Source organism: Dasypus novemcinctus, chromosome 6, assembly GCF_030445035.2.
Source record: "Dasypus novemcinctus isolate mDasNov1 chromosome 6, mDasNov1.1.hap2, whole genome shotgun sequence".
Lineage (NCBI taxonomy): Eukaryota > Metazoa > Chordata > Mammalia > Cingulata > Dasypodidae > Dasypus > Dasypus novemcinctus.
This window is the reverse complement of record NC_080678.1, coordinates 104,615,374-104,621,235: the sequence shown is the minus strand read 5'-3', so window position 1 is coordinate 104,621,235 and position 5,862 is coordinate 104,615,374. Positions and strand designations below refer to the sequence as shown.

The 5,862-nt window shown below is 36.3% G+C and overlaps 1 pseudogene; it reads left to right on the top strand.

The window, feature by feature from the left end:
• Positions 1-5,334: 5,334 nt before the first annotated feature.
• On the top strand, positions 5,335-5,520 carry LOC131279055 (U1 spliceosomal RNA; annotated as a pseudogene).
• Positions 5,521-5,862: the final 342 nt, after the last annotated feature.

The following is a 5,862-nucleotide window of genomic DNA, read 5'->3' as shown; positions in this document are numbered from 1 at the left end:
ATTTTATTTTATTTTTTAAGATTTATTTATTTAATTTCCCCCCTCCCCCGGTTGTCTGTTCTCTGTGTCTATTTGCTGCATCTTGTTTCTTTGTCTGCTTCTGTTGTCGTCAGCGGCATGGGAAGTATGGGCAGTGCCGTTCCTGGGCAGGCTGCACTCTCCCCCGCGCTGGGCGGCTCTCCTCATGGGGCACACCCCCTGCACATGGGGCTCCCCTATGCGGGGGACACCCCTGCGTGGCAGGGCACTCCCCGCGTGCATCAGCACTGCACATGGGCCAGCCCCACACGGGTCAAGGAGGCCCAGGGTCTGAACTGCGGACCTCCCATGTGGTAGACGGATGCCCCAACCACTGGGCCAAGTCCGTTTCCTGAGTCAAGTTGATTTTGGAGCATGACTTGAAATATGTCTTGGGTTTAAATTGTGCTAGGACTTCTCACTCAAGTGGTGTTACTTTTTTTAAGTAAATGAGTTGTGCTCAAATTGCTTTAAAATATATCTAGCTAGGAGGGCAGGGATGGTTGTTAGTGTAGTGGCACTGATAGACTTATTTTCCTCTATTCCATTTCACTGACAACTCCATAGTCCTATTTTGTTATCCTGAAATTAGTTTTTACAGATGTTTTACCAATTAGTGTTGCTTTTTAATTTTCAGGACTAGGTCAACTTTATAACCCATAGCTCATTTCATTTAATTAATTGGTAGATATGTAGTTTAATAAGAAGGGACATTAAGGGGACATCATTTTCCCTTGATATATTAAAAGGATTAAATACACACCAAGAAAAATACAAAGAAAATAAATCTGGTATAACAGTAGTAGTATTAGATAAAATAGACTTAAAAGCAAAAGGCATTAGTGATAAAGGGGTCATCATATAACTTTCTCTTCATATATTTTACACTAAAATGTGTGATAAATTCCAAATTTATTTGTACCTAATAACAACTTCAAAAAGTATAAATTGAACAATGGCAGTATAAGAAATGCCTGTAAACATCCCCTCTTAGAAACAGCTAAATAAAACAACAGGTTCAACTCACTGGACTCTGTGGAACAATTAAGAATGGAAAAAACTCAATGAATGCTGAATTGAAAAACAAATAAAGCAAACATCTAAAAAAGATAAAAGAGAGGCAAGATGTATTTATTGGTCCAGACCTCTTCCCCATTCTCAGATCTGCCAGGTTTATTTGACTCACAGATGTATTCCTGGTCTGGATACTTCCTACTGCAATCATTCACTGCAGTTCCACCCACACCAGCAGTTTAATTGAACACACAAATACAGTGACCAAGACTTCACAGACCCACTGCAGCACTTTAAAGATCTTGACCAATACTATAAATGAACTAGATCCTACGGATATGTACAGAACATTGCATCCAACAACAGCAGAATACACATTCTTTTCAAGTGCACATGGGTCATTCTCCAGGATAGACCACATGTTTGGTCACAAAACATGTCTCAATAAATTTTAAAAGATTGAAGTTATACAAATCATCTTCTCTGACCCCAAATGAATGAAAGTAGAGATCATTAGAATACTGGAATATCAACAAATATATGGGAGTTAAAAGAAGATACTTTCTAACAATCAAAGAGTCAAAGAGGGAAACCACAAGGGAAATTAGAAAATGTCTTGTGATGAATAAAAATGTGAACACAACATACCAAAACTTATGGGACCCACTAAAGGCACTTTTCAGAAGGAAATTTGTAGTTATGAATACCTATATTAAAAAAGAACTATCTCAAGTCAATGACCTAACGTCATATCTAGAAGAGGAAATTCATATCTAAGAAGAGAAAATTAAACCTAAAGTAAGTGGAAAGAAGATAGTAAATTTTACAATGAATATAAATGAAATGGAAAATAGGAAAACAATCTAGAGTCAATGAAACCAAAAATTGCCTCTTTGTCACACATGGGTCACTCTCCAGGACAGATCACATGCTAGGCCACAGAACAACTCTCAAAAAATTCAGAAAGATTTAATTTATACAAATAATTTCTCTGACCACAATGGAATGAAGCTGGAAATCAGTAAGGGCCAGAGAACCAGATTAGGCACAAAGATATGGAAGTTAAGCAACATAATCTTAGATAATCAGTGTGTTAAGGAGGAAATTGCAAAAGAAATCAGTAACTACCTGGAAGTGAATGAAAATGAGAACACAACATATCAAAACCTAAGGGATGCAGCAAAAGCAGTGCTGAGAGGGAAATTTATAGCCATAAATGCCTACCTTAAAAAAGAATGAAGAGCTAAAATCAAAGACCTAATTGCATACCTGTAGGAATGAGAAAAAGAACAACAAACTAATCCCAAAGCAAGTATAAAGAAGGAAATAACAAAGATTAGAGCAGAGCTAAATGAAACTGAAAATGATAACACTAGAAAAAATGCAAACAAAAAGCTGGTTCTTTGAGGAAATCATTAAAATTGACAAACCCTTAGCAAGACTAACAAAGAAAAAAAGAGAGAATACATGAAATAAGAAATGAGGAAGGGGATATCACCACTAATTCCACAAAAATAGAGTATCATAAGAGGATATTTTAAAAAATTGTGTGCCAAAAAGATGGATAGCTTAGATGAAATGGATAAATTTCTAGAAATACATGAGCAGCCTTCATTGATGAAAGAAGAAATTGATGAACTCAGCAGACCAATCACAAATAACGAGATTGTCTTAGTCATCAAAAACCTCCCAATTAAGAAGAGCCCAGGACCAGATGTTTCACAGGTGAATTCTGTAAGTCATTCTGGAAAAAACTAACCATAATCCTGTTTAAACACTTCCAAAAAAGTAGAGGGAACATTGCCTAACTCATTCTGTGATGATAACATCACCCTAATACCAAATCCACATAAAGACGCCACAAGAAAAGAAAACAACAGACCAATCTCTCTAACGAAATTGGATGCTGAAATCATCAACAAAATATGTGCTAATTGTATTTAACAACACATCAAACAAATTATACACCATGACCAAGTGAGTTTCATCCCTGGTATGCAAGGATGGTTCAAAATAAGATTAATCAATGGTATACCACATTAACAGATCAAAAGAAAAAAAAATCACATGATCATCTTTAATGATGCAGAAAAAGCATTTGACAAAATACACACTCTGTCTTGACAAAAACACTTCAAAAGATAGGAATAGAAGGAAACTTCATCAATATGATAAAGGCTACATGTGCATAACCCACAGCTAACATCATATTCAATGGTGAAATGCTAAAGGCTTTCCCTCTAAAAACTGGGACAAGACAAGGATGCTCATTTTCACTATTCTTATTTAAAATTGTGTTAGAAATACTTGCTTTAGCACTTAGACAATAAAAAGACATAAAAGGCATCCAAATTGGAAAGGAAAAAGTAAAAATTTCACTTTTTTCAGATGACATGATCTTATACATAGAAAGCCCTGAGAAATCTACAACAAAGCTTCTAGAGCTAATAAACGAGTTCAGTAAAGTGGCAGGATATACGATCAATGTGCAAAAATCCATAGCATTTCTGTACTCCAATAATGAGCAATCTGAGGAGGAAATCAAGAAAAAAATCCATTTACAACAGCAACAAAAAGAATCATTTTTTATTCAAATTTAAAGATGTAAAGGACTTCTATGCAGAAAACTACACAACATTGTTTAAAGAAATCAAAGAACACCTAAATAAATGGAAGGATATTCCATGTTCATGGATTGGAAGACTAAACATCATTAAGATGTCTGCCCTACCCAAATTGATTTACAGATTTAACACAATCCCAATAAAAATTGCAATAGCATTTTTTGCAGAATTGGAAAAGCTAACTATGAAGTTTATTTTGAAGAACAAGAGGCTCCAAATAGCTAAAGATATTAACAAACTAAAATGAAATGGGGGGAACTCACACTACCTGACAAAACATACTGCAAAGCTACAGTGGTCAAAACTGCATGGTATTGGCACAAGGATAGACGTACTGACCAATGGAAGTGAATTGAAAATTCTGATATACATCCTCACATATACAGTCATCTGATATCAGAAATCTTGAAAATAAAAAGGCAAACAACCCATTTTTAAAATAGGCAAATGATTTGAATCGATACTTCTCCAAAGAAGAAATACATATTGCTAAAAAGTACATGAAAAGATGTATCCTTAGTTATTAGGTAAATATAAATCAAAACTACAATAAGATATCATCTTACACCTATTATACAGGAGGCTATTATGAAAACAGAGGACTACAAGCATTGGAGAGAATGTGGAGGAAAGAGAACACTTATCTACTGCTGGTGTGAATGTAGAATGGTGCAACCATTATGGGAGACAGTTTTGCAGATCCTCAAAAAACTAACTATAGATCTGCCATCTGATCCAGCCATTCCACTGCTGGGTAGATACACAGAAGCATTGACACAGGGACATGAACAGATATATGCACAGCCAAAGTTTATAGCAGTATTATTCACTATTGCCTGAAATTGTAAGCAATCCACATGTCCATCAACAGATGAATGGATAGGCAAACCATGGTATATACAATAAATGGAATATTTCTCAGCTGTAATAAGAAATGCAGTTTTAACACACAGGATAACATGGATGAATCTGGAAGACCTTATGTTGAATAAAGTAAGCCAGTCACTGAAGGACAAATATTACATGACCTCACTGATATGACTTAAGCAAATTGAGCAGACTCACAGAGCTAGATTCTGGAAGATAGCTTAACAGGAGGCAGGTCATAGAGAGTGGTGAGTCAATGCTCATATGGACAAAATCTATGATAAGGTGGAAGGGTGTGGTTGAGCAGTGGATGGGTGTGAGAGTGATGCAGTGATGAGCTTGGGTTCAGTGGTGCTGGTCTGTGAGGGGGAATCGGGTGGGGGCATTTGGTTGGACTATCCATGTAACTGGGGAATGCTTGGAGGAAGGAGCAGGGATTTGGAAGTCTGTGGTTAAAACTACATTGGTGGGAATGTTCTTTTGGCAAATAGGGCAGAGGAGGGTTACTAGTATAGGGAGTTGGGTGTGAGGGATATGCAGGATAGAGCACACCTGGGACATGCCTTTATGGAATATTTAAGTGTTCATCTTGTCATAGTGTGTTATCTCAGTGGGTGGAGACCCACACAATACACAAGAAAATATTAAACTCCTATCCTGGTGAGCCCTGCTATGTTCTCAATTAGAAAGAAAAGAATCTCTCAAGAACATAGGCACTGTGCCTAATAAAAGAAAACAGACCAATATGTCCAGCCCTCAATATTATTGCAAGTAACTATAAATCTTATTTTTCTAAAATTGAAACTTAGTAATACTTACCTGGCAGGGGAGATAACATGATCGTGAAGGGGGTTTTCTCAGGGCAAAGCTTATCCATTGTACTCCATATGTGCTGACTCCTGTCATTTTCCGAAATGCTGGAAATTCGACTGCATAATTTGTGATGGTGGTGAAATAAATAAATAAATTTTAAAAATTGAAACTTAGTGGTTGCCATAAGTTCTGATAACAGGGGGAGAGATGGAACATAGGGCATTTTTTAGGACATTAGAATTGTTCTACATGATCTTGCAGTAACAAATACAGGCCTTTCAAAATTTCATCAAAACTTATAAAAGTGTATGGTGGAAAATGTAAACCATAATGTAAACCATTGACCATGGTTAGTAGCAATGCTTCAATATTTGTACATCAATTGTTAAAAATGTACCATACACATGTAGAATGTCATTAATAGGGAAGAGTGGAAAAGGGGGAGGGCATTAGGTATATGGGCATCTCCTATATTTTCTATGTGACTTTTCTGTAACCTAAAGCTTCTTTGAAAATAAAATGAGAG